This window comes from Panulirus ornatus, chromosome 24 (assembly GCF_036320965.1).
Source record: "Panulirus ornatus isolate Po-2019 chromosome 24, ASM3632096v1, whole genome shotgun sequence".
NCBI classification, from domain to species: Eukaryota; Metazoa; Arthropoda; class Malacostraca; order Decapoda; family Palinuridae; genus Panulirus; species Panulirus ornatus.
In genome coordinates this window covers 16,774,686-16,786,821 of record NC_092247.1, presented here as the reverse complement: position 1 = coordinate 16,786,821, position 12,136 = coordinate 16,774,686, and positions in this window count along the sequence as shown.

The window sequence follows — 12,136 nt, the reverse complement described above, 5'->3', positions numbered from 1 at the left end:
ACGCTCGTAATAAACACCCCTGACACCCGCTGAGACTCGAATCCTCCCTCTCAAGCCCAGCGAGGTAAGTGGTGTCCCTCCTTGCTGTAAGCCCGTTACCTGAGTGCAGTGTGCGATACAGACCCTACATTGTTTTGTCTCTCATAATTAAGTATCATAGAATTGTAACTTGTTATAGAAAGGTCTAACTAAGTGTAATGTTATCGAACACATTGTCATACAGGAGAGATCTCTGGTTTGAAATCTTAGCTGGAATTTTAAACTCATGTTCAATGTTCAATTCAAGTTCAATGTTAAACCCATGTTCAGTGTTAACGTAAATGAGTTATACCTTTAATGTGTTTATTTTTGTACACTTTAATTCTTTCATTATAAGTAGATTTAATGCTGGTGATTGATTCAATCCCATGACTTTCAGATAGTGTTATCCTGTGTTGTGAAACATAACAAATCTAACGTCCTTGCAAGACAAGGATCAGTATAGTATTTGTAACATATATATGTTATTGGCAACCTTGCCCGAATAAGTATTCAGTTCGTAACAATATATATATATATATATATATATATATATATATATATATATATATATATATATATATATATATATTTATTATTCATTTGATTTGCTTTGTCGCTGTCTCCCGCATTAGCGAGGTAGCGCAGGGAAACTGAAGAAAGAATGGCCCAACCCAACCACATACACATGTATATACAAACATGTCCACACACGCATATATACATACCTATATATCTCAATGTATACATATATATACACACACAGACATATACATGTATACACATGTACATAATTCATTCTGTCTGCCTTTTATTCATTCCCATCGCCACCCCGCCACACATGAAATAAAACTTTATTCATTCCCATTGCCACTCCGCCACACATAAAATAAAAAAACCCTCCCCCCAAATGTGCGCGAGGTAGCGCTAGGAAAAGACAACAAAGGCCACATTCGTTCACACTCAGTCTCCAGCTGTCATGTAATAATGCACCGAAACCACAGCTCCCTTTCCACATCCAGGCCCCACAGAACTTTCCATGGTTTACCCCAGACGCTTCACATGCCCTGGTTCAATCCATTGACAGCACGCCGACCCCGGTATACCACATCGTTCCAATTAACTCTATTCCTTGCACACCTTTCACCCTCTTGCATGTTCAGGCCCCGATCACTCAAAATCTTTTTCACTCCATCTTTCCACTTCCAATTTGGTCTCCCACTTCTCATTGTTTCCTCCGCCTATGACACATATATCCTCTTGGTCAATCTTTCCTCACTCATTCTCTCCCATGTAACCAAACCATTTCAAAACACCCTCTTCTACTCTCTCAACGACACTATTTTTATTACCACACATTTCTCTTACCCTATTATTACTTACTCGATCAAACCACCTCACACCACATATTGTCCTCAAACATCTCATTTCCAGCACATCCACCCTCCTCCCCACAACTCTATCCATAGCCCACGCCTCGCAACCATATAACATTGTTGGAACCACTATTCCTTCAAACATACCCATTTTTGCTTTCCGAGAAAATGATCTCGACTTCCACACATTCTTCAACGCTCCCAGAACTTTCGCCCCCTTTCCCACCCTATGATTTACTTCCGCTTCCATGGTTCCATCCGCTGCCCAATCCACTCCCAGATATCTAAGATACTTCACTTCCTCCAATTTTTCTCCATTCAAACTTACCTCCCAATTGACTTATCCCTCAACCCTACTGTACCTAATAACCTTACTCTTATTCACATTTACTCTCAGCTTTCTTCTTTCATACGCTTTACCAAACTCAGTCACCAGCCTCTGCAGTTTCTCACATGAATCAGCCATCAGCGCTGTATCATCAGCGTACAACAACTGACTCACTTCCCAATCTCTCTCATCCACAACAGACTGCATACCTGCCCCTCTTTCCAAAACTCTTGCATTCACCTCCCTAACAACCCCATCCATAAACAAATTAAACAACCATGGAGACTTCACACACCCATGCTGCAAACCTACATTCACTGAGAACCAATCACTCTCCTCTCTTCCTACACGTACACATGCCTTACATCCTCGATAAAAACTTTTCACTGCTTCTAACAACTTGCCTCCCGCACCATATATTCTTAATACCTGCTACAGAACATCTCTATCAACTCTATCATATGCCTTCTCCAGATCCATGAATGCTACATACAAATCCATTTGCTTTTCTAAGTATTTCTTACATACATTCTTCAAAGCAAACACCTGATCCACACATCCTCTACCACTTCTGAAACCACATTGCTCTTCCCCAATCTGATGTTCTGTACATGCCTTCACCCTCTCAATCAATACCCTCCCATATAATTTTCCAGGAATACTCAACAAACATATACCTCTGTAATTTGAGCACTCATTTTTATCCCCTTTGCCTTTGTACAATGGCACTATGCACGCATTCCGCCAATCCTCAGGCACCTCACCATGAGCATACATACATTAAATAACCTTACCAACCAGTCAACAATGCAGTCACCCCCTTTTTTGATAAATTCTACTGCAATACCATCCAAACCCGCTGCCTTGCCGGTTTTCATCTTCCGCAGAGCTTTTACTACCTCTTGTCTGTTTACCAAATCATTTTCCCTGACCCTCTCACTTTGCACACCTTCTCGACCAAAACACCCTATATCTGCCCCTCTATCATCAAACACATTCAACAAACCTTCAAAATACTCACTCCATCTTCTCACATCACCACTACTTATCATTACGTCCCCATTAGCCCCCTTCTCTGAAGTTCCCATTTGCTCCCTTGTCTTACGCACTTTATTTACCTCTTTCCAAAACATCTTTTTATTCTCCCTAAAATTTATTGATACTCTCTCGCCCCAACTCTCATTTGCCCTCTTTTTCGCCTCTTGCACCTTTCTCTTGACCTCCTGCCTCTTTCTTTTATACATCTCCCAGTCATTTGCATTATTTCCCTGCAAACATCGTCAAAATGCCTGTCCCTTCTCTTTCACTAATAATCTTACTTCTTCATCCCACCACTCACTACCTTTTTTAATCTGCCCACCTCCCACGCTTTTCATGCCACAAGCATCTTTTGCGCAAGCCATCACTGCTTCCCTAAATTCATCCCATTCCTCCCCCACTCCCCTTACGTCCTTAGTTCTCACCTTTGTCCATTCTGTACTCAGTCTCTCCTGGTACTTCCTCACACAAGTCTCCTCCTCAAGCTCTTTTACTCTCACCACTCTTTTCACCCCAACATTCTTATTTTCTGAAAACCTCTACAAATCTTCACCTTTGCCTCCACAAGATAAAATATCAGACATCCCTCCATTTGCACCACTCAGCACATTAACATCCAAAAGTCTCTCTTTCGCGCGCCTATCAATTAACACGTAATCCAATAACGCTCTGTGGCCATCTCTCCTACTTACATACGTATACTTATGTATATCTCTCTTTTTAAACCAAGTATTCCCAATCACCAGTCCTTTTTCAGCACATAAATCTACAAGCTCTTCACCATTTCCATTTACAACACTGAACACCCCATGTATACCAATTATTCCCTTACTCACCTTTGCATTCAAATCACCCATCACTATAACCCGGTCTCGTGCATTAAAACCACTAACACACTCACTCACCTGCTCCCAAAACACTTGGTGCATATGCACCTGGGCATAAGATCATGAGAGGCAAGTGTTTTGGGAGCATGTGAGTGAGTGTGTTAGTAGTTTTGATGCACGAGACCGGAGAAAGTCCCTGACGATTCGAGAAGCTGATAAAGACGATCTGGGGAGCAGTTCAGGGGATCTAAGACGATGTGTTCTTGACGAAGCTTTACGTTGCTCATGATGAGGTGGAAAGATGTGGTTTAGACAACCTTGGCAGTTGGTCGTAACGCTCATTTGGGTAGTAACGATCCGAGCAGTTGGTTATGACGAAGTTAGAAGTTGGTTATGACACTTTGAGAAGTTGGTCATAACTATGTGAGAACTTGATGAAGACGATGTAGAAAGTTGGTCATGATGGAAGACGATATAAGAAGCTGTTCATTTTTGGTCACGGTAAGGACGATTTAAGAAGCTGTTGATCACGAAGTGTTAAATTGGTCTCGACGGTCTGGAATCTTGGTAAAGCCAACCTGGGTAATTGGTTATAACAATTTGAAGAGGTTGCTGGAAACGATATGAAGACTTGGTTACGACGATGTGTCAATAAAAGTTAGCGAAGACGACAGGAGGTGTTGGGACTGACGGTAACAGACGATAGTTTATAACGAAGTGGATCTTGAAGGAGGTACGATAAGTCGAGAAAGACGATACATATAAACCTTCACTAACTGGGGAGCAGAGAGAGAGAGACAATGTGAGACTGTTGTATTACGAGGTGAGAGGTTGAGGAAGAGTGTGTGAGGCGGTGTAGCTCATCTGAGCATTGGAAAGAGAAGTGGCATCTCAGAAAACGACAACATTTGCCATTGATGCTGACGATCTAAGAAGCTGTTCATGACGATCCAAGTTTGTTCTTGATGACTATTAGCCATTTTGGTCATCATCAGCTGAAAAATGGCATCGTTATCTAAAAAAAATTGGTCATTACAATCTGAGAAATCTGGCAAAGACATTTTGTTAGGTTGAACATACTGAACTGACCTATTGGGAGAGACAGAACATCGTGGTCTTAAAACACGGTCGAGACGATGTGAGAAAATGGCAATGATGAAGTCCTAAATATTTTTCTATAACAATCGGAACAATTGAAGAGCAAGCCGATTCCTGAAATTGGTCCGAACTATCTGTAAAGTCGTGAAGGATGTTCTCAGACGTATCTTAACAAACTCATGACTTAGATTTTAGTCAATCAATCACGACACTTTGCAGAAAAAACATTGATAAAGACGATGTACGAAGTTGGACATGACGAGCTGATGAGTTGCTATAGACGATGTGAAGTTACTATAGACGATGTGAAATTGCTATAGACGATGTGAAGTTGCTATAGACGATGTGAAGTTGCTATAGACGATGTGAAATTGCTATAGACGATGTGAAGTTACTATAGACGATGTGAAATTGCTATAGACGATGTGAAGTTGCTATAGACGATGTGAAGTTGCTATAGACGATGTGAAATTGCTATAGACGATGTGAAGTTGCTATAAACGATGTGAAGTTGCTATAGACGATGTGAAGTTGCTATAGACGATGTGAAGTTGCTATAGACGATGTGAAGTTGCTATAGACGAAGCTGGCTGTGACAGTGTGCCATGTTGATCATGTGACCGTCTGTCATGCTATGCCAATCATGGAAATGATGATGATGATATGAAAAGTTAGTGATGAACCAAATGTCAAGTTTGTCACAATGATCATAAATAAGTTGGTCAAGACAATATGAAAGGCTGGAAATGACGATTTAAGATGAAGTGTCAAGTTGGTAGAGAGTATTTGTGATCTTGGTGAAGACTATGTGTGAAGTGTGTTATGACGAGGTAAGGCGTTGGTAGAGATGATCGAAGACGTTGATGAAGACGATCTTGTAAGAACTTGGTGTAGAGGATCGAACGATACCATCAAAACGATGAACCTAAAGTTGAAAAAAAAAAAAAGATGACTTTAAGAATTGGTCATGATGACCTGTAAGGTTCGGAAAGATGATAGGTATTGTTTATATATGACGTAGTGACAAGTACAACCAGACGTTCTGAGGAAGGGGTTATGTCGAGCTGATGATGATGATGATGATGATGAAGCGCTAAGTTGAACATAACAATTGGAAAATGTTTGTGAGGACGGTCTGTGAGGCGACCAGGGTAGTGTTTCATGACCAGCTTAGATACGAGAGAGAGAGAGAGAGAGAGAGAGAGAGAGAGAGAGAGAGAGAGAGAGAGAGAGAGAGAGAAATGACCGAAGTTGGTAGAGTTGGTCATGATTGTTTGTGAGAAGTTGCTGAAGACGTTGCTCATGACGAAGTGCCACGTCTGACAAGAGAATCTAAAAAGGTTTCTCAAAGTCAGTCAAGGCGATGTGTGAAGCCTGCCATGACAGAGGGAAGAAGTTGACCCTCACGATCTGGAAAGGTAATCAGGGACGACATGATGAAGTTGGTAAGACGATTTGAGAAGTTTGTCGTGAGGATGTGAAGGGTTGAGGACGACAGTCTGAGAATTCGGGGGATAACGAAGTTAGAAGTTAGAGAAAATGATTTGAGAAGTTGGATATGAAGGACTTAGAAGCTGGTAAAGACGATCGGAAAAAGATGAAAAAAAGATTCAAAGAATCATTTCCTTATTCATTCGAAGGTTACCTTAAGAAGAGCTTCAATTCTCTGCCAAATAATTTACGGTAATTCTAGTATATTTGTGAACAGTCGAAATGATATCTGACATTATCATAATCTATAGATAAAGATTTTTTTTTTCAATAGATGAATTTAAATGAATACAAATGTAACTGTGTATAAATATCTATTAAGCATATAAAAAGTTTTTACTTCATCAGTAGCGCTCTATATTCTTATCAGAAGAAAAGGTTTACAGTGTTGATAAGGAAATAAGAAAAAAAAGTTTTTTAACATGTTATTGTAGTGAGCGCGAGTTAGTGATTCATATTTGGCGCGCGTTAGCGTAGGTGGCGCTGGTGTCGGGGCAGAGAGGCCGACCATATTTGAACAAGAGGTGTACCGTTGACCCAGGGCTCGAGAGAAAAAAAAAAAAAAATAAGCATCATGTGATCGTGATAGGGGATGAGAACGTTGGGTATACGTAAGTAAAACTCTGAGGATAGTTTTGGAGAATGTGTGAGCCGTAATAGTAATTGGAGTATATCGAAAATTGCAGGAATCTTGGGCGTGTTGTGGTACTGAGTAAGGGCTGCTGTGGAGGCGGGTGGCGCGTCCTTAATTTCGTGGCTGTTGTCCCTGGTTGGCTGGTGCTGGGAACCTGGTCCTATGACTAAATACGTGCAGCCAAGGACAGTAAAATCCACCAAGACGTCCACTGCGTGGAGAGTTTGGCGCCAGACCTGGTTTAGGTATTCTAAAGCAACTTGACATTCTCCTACGAGAGAGATGTGCTGTTATTCTAAGCTACAAGTGCAGCATTGTTGATGGTGTGAGGTTAATGCCAGCTACAACTCAGGGCTGGAGTGTGAGGACTGACTGGTCCACGTATTATGGTCGCTGGTGTTTAAACAAGGAGGTTCAGATGAAGTGTTACGCTTCTGAGAATTGCGTCACGGAGAGGAACCAAAGGAAAGGTTCAACTGGTGCCATGAACCTAAGATAACATGACGATAGTGGTACTAGAGCGTTATTGACTTTTGAGTTTATTCTTATGATAGCAAGATCTACTGGATATATTTGTATGAGTTCCAAGGTATAGTTTTATGGAATGCTTGTGGTGTGAGTGAGGAGTGGAGTGCATGTGATGTGAGTGAGTAGTGGAGTACATGTGGTGTTTGAGGAGTGGAGTACATGTGGTGTGAGTGAGGAGTGGAGTAAATGTGGTGTTTGAGGAGTGGAGTACATGTGGTGTGAGTGAGGAGTGGAGTACATGTGGTGTGAGTGAGGAGTGGAGTGCGTGTGATGTGAGTGAGGAGTGGAATACATGTGGTGTGAGTGAGGAGTGGAGTACATGTGGTGTGAGTGAGGAGTGGAGTACATGTGGTGTGAGTGAGGAGTGGAGTACATGTGGTGTGAGTGAGGAGTGGAGTGCGTGTGGTGTGAGGAGTGGAGTACATATGGTTTGAGTGAGGAGTGGAGTACATGTGGTGTGAGTGAGGAGTGGAGTGCATGTCGTGTGAGTGAGGGGTGGAATACATGTGGTGTGAGTGGAGTGGATGAATGTGGTGTGTGAGGAGTGGAGTACATGTGGTGTGAGTGAGGAGTGGAGTACATGTGGTGTGAGTGAGGAGTGGAGTACATGTGATGTGAGTGAGGAGTGGAGTAAATGTGGTGTGAGTGAGGAGTGGAGTACATGTGGTGTGAGTGAGGAGTGGAGTACATGTGGTGTGAGTGAGGAGTGGAGTAAATGTGGTGTTTGAGGAGTGGAGTACATGTGGTGTGAGTGAGGAGTGGAGTACATTGTGTGTGAGTGAGGAGTGGCGTGGTCATGTGGTGGTGGTGAGGTGTGAGGAGTGGAGTGCGTGTGGTGAGAGTGAGGAGTGCAGTAAATTGGTGTGGTTGGGAGTGGAGTACATGTGGTGTGAGTGAGGAGTGGAGTACATGTGGTGTGAGTGAGGAGTGGAGTACATGGTTGGTGGTTGTGTGTGAGTGAGGAGTGGAGTGAATGTGGTGTGGTGAGGAGTGGAGTACATGTGGTGTGAGTGAGGAGTGGAGTACATGTGGTGTGAGTGAGGAGTGGAGTACATGTGGTGTGAGTGAGGGAGTGGAGTGCAATGTGATGTGAGTGAGGAGTGGAGTACATGTGGTGTGGTGAGGAGTGGAGTACATGTGGTGTGAGTGAGGAGTGGAGTACATGTGGTGTGAGGAGGTAGTGGAGTACATATGGCTTGAGTGAGGAGTGGAGTACATGTGGTGTGAGTGAGGAGTGAAGTACATGTGGTGTGAGTGAGGAGTGGAGTACATGTGGTGTGAGTGAGGAGTGGAGTACATGTGGTGTGAGTGAGGAGTGGAGTACATGTGGTGTGAGTGAGGAGTGGAGTACATGTGGTGTGAGTAAGGAGTGGAGTACATATGGCGTGAGTGAGGAGTGGAGTGCATGTGATGTGAGTGAGGAGTGGAGTAAATATGGTGTTTGAGGAGTGGAGTACATGTGGTGTGAGTGAGGAGTGGAGTACATGTGGTGTGAGTGAGGAGTGGAGTACATGTGGTGTGAGTGAGGAGTGGAGTACATGTGGTGTGGTGAGGGTGGAGTACATGTGTGTGAGTGAGGAGTGGAGTACATGTGGTGTGAGTGAGGAGTGAGTACATGTGTTGTGAGTGAGGAGTGGAGTACATGTGGTTGAGTGAGGAGTGGAGTACATGTGGTGTGAGTGAGGAGTGGAGTACATGTGGTGTGAGTGAGGAGTGGAGTACATGTGGTGTGAGTGAGGAGTGGAGTACATGTGGTGAGTGAGGAGTGGAGTACATGTGGTGTGAGTGAGGAGTGGAGTACATGTGGTGTGAGTGAGGAGTGGAGTACATGTGGTGTGAGTGAGGAGTGGAGTACATGTGGTGTGAGTGAGGAGTGGAGTACATGTGGTGTGGTGAGGAGTGGAGTACATGTGGTGTGAATGAGGAGTGGAGTACATGTGGTATGAGTGAGGAGTGGAGTACATGTGGTGTGAGTGAGGAGTGGAGTAAATATGGTGTTTGAGGAGTGGAGTAAATATGGTGTTTGAGGAGTGGAGTACATGTGGTGTGAGTGAGGAGTGGAGTACATATGGTGTGAGTGAGGAGTGGAGTACATGTGGTGTGAGTGAGGAGTGGAGTACATGTGGTGTGAGTGAGGAGTGGAGTACATGTGGTGTGAGTGAGGAGTGGAGTACATATAGTGTGAGTGAGGAGTGGAGTACATGTGGTGTGAGTGAGGAGTGGAGTACATGTGGTGTGAGTGAGGAGTGGAGTACATGTGGTGTGAGTGAGGAGTGGAGTAAATATGGTGTTTGAGGAGTGGAGTACATGTGGTGTGAGTGAGGAGTGGAGTACATGTGGTGTGAGTAGTTGAAGATTTTAAAAGAAATCTTTTTTGTTGGTTTTGTTCCTTTGTAAACTAATTCAGGTTTAGAAATTAAATTCTGTACTAAGCATTTGTCTGTTTATGAACCCTAACAGGAATTTACTGTAACTGAAGTGTTTTTTGTGACAGAACAGGCCAGCCCTGGTGGTTCCTCTGCTGTACACCTGAGATGAGGATGAGTTATATTATACAAACTTCATTTAAATAGAAACCGAGATATTTTGTAGGTTAATAATGATGTAATTAATGGTTGAAATGATAGAGTATTCAAAAAAGATTGAATACAAATTTCGGATATGAATTGCAATCCTCTACATTATTCTGAATTTATGGACTGTGTCCGAAGCAGACACAGAGCAACGTCCATAATTTGTGAAGGCAGTTTGAAAATACTAACTGATATGAAGGTAAGTTCAAAGAATCCAAATAGATAATTGAATGTCTGTAATTGAATGTGATCATCAAGGTTATCACCGTGTATACTATGCATAGGTGTGAATCCATACCATAAGATGTAGTAAAAAGTACATATTTCTGTTATGTGTTCTGAAGTACATATATTATTGATAAATTTATTGACTTATCAGTTCTTGCCGCACGTCATACAGTGCTGTGTATATATATGTTGGTGGATTAAACATCAAGAGCTAAAACAGAGGCAGAATCTGTAACAGAAGTAGACATGCAGAGGGAAAAATCTAGTCTTAAATTTATTGTATTGTTTGAAAGATGCATGTAATGCGACCCGGGGCAAAATTTTATGGTAGTTTCAATATATTTCAGGTGTACGAGTTTGTTTTTAGCTATTCATTGGAATAAAGTTTAGTTTCCACTATGTTTTAAATCATTCTCAATCCAATTCGTTCTCGTATGATGATAAAGGAACAAGACTAACTTTCAGCCTCAGATGATCTGGTTTACTTCGGAGAGTTCTGCTTTGAACTTTGCGGCTCTGTGTTCGTTGTCTGATCTGGAGAACGTTGCCACAGATCTTATGTTAGCCTTGGTATGGTAAGGTAACGTTACGTTGGTTCAGGTTCCCATATATACTTCTTCGAAGATCTTCCCATATAATCCATCACTGTCTCTATAAAGACATCCATTAACGCTCATATCACCCCTGCAACGTAGCCACAATATCACCCCTGCAACGTAGTCATAATATTGGTTAAATATTACCTTCCTATATATCAACAGATCACAGTTACTATTGACGGGATATTACAAGTTATCAAAACAATTCTGATTCTGCTGAAAAATTGCTAAATCTATAACACAGAGTTAGCAGAGGCAGGAACCATGGGGCTCTAACGTACCTGGAATAGTAAACTTCTTGAACTGTTTTACATAACGTGAATAAATCTTTCAGTGAGTTCCTTCAGGAATGAAGGAAGTTGTCTATGTATCCTTATGTATACTACGTCTCATGTATCCCTACATGTAATGTTAATAAGTAATGTCCTACGCTCGTTCTCCCGTATGTTTTGAACGAGTGTCATGCGCTCTGTCGGGAGAAGCGATAAGTTCTCGGGTTGTCAACACGTTCCTCCGTGCCTCGCTTATCTTCCTTGTGTACCTTAATTGCTTGTGAATAAACTCCAGTGTCACGTTTTCACCAGCGTCTTTTTCACCATTCTTACATGGTGCAGTGAGTAAGGTGAAGGATTGGTGTAAAATGAATGACACAGTGACGCACTGATACATGACGCACTGATACAGTGACGCAATATATAGCCCAGCTGCATTGCCTGTTCCCTCCGCCTGCCCTGAGCCTCAGTGACCGCCTGTAGTTTACCCTGACCCACCCAGGTATTCCACGCTGCGATCGTACACTGCAGACTGACGCCTCGCATCTGAGAGGTGTGGGATATGCCCTTCTGCAGCGCCACCATGACGAAGTGGCGGCTGGTGCAGTGTGGCTCTCGTTTTCTTTCCGACCCGGAGATGTCATTGTGGAATTGGAATTCATCATGTCAGGTGTGTGGATTATGAGGAAGTGCCGCTTGTATCTGCTGGGTCTGCCACACTTGGATCTCCTCATCCATGACGGACGACTACACTGCGGACGTCTCCAGCGACAAAAGAAGACAGGTTTTCCCTCGCGACTGTGTGGCGTTAGGGGGAAGAACATGCAATCCTCGACGCGCTCCTGTGGGTGACCCGACCTCGGCAGACAGACCTCGAGGTGGAGGCGTACGTCACCACCGTCTGACGTAGCTGCATGATGACCAGAATAGTGGAGGTGTCGTCGCAGCTCCTCGATCACCTGCCTGACCCCGTCATCCTGGGGACACGCACACCACCTGCCCAGGATGACGACACCTGCTCTCACCTCCACGCACACCACCTGCCCAGGATGACGACACCTGCTCTCACCTCCACGCACACCACCTGCCCAGGATGACGACACCTGCTCTCACCTCCACCACACCA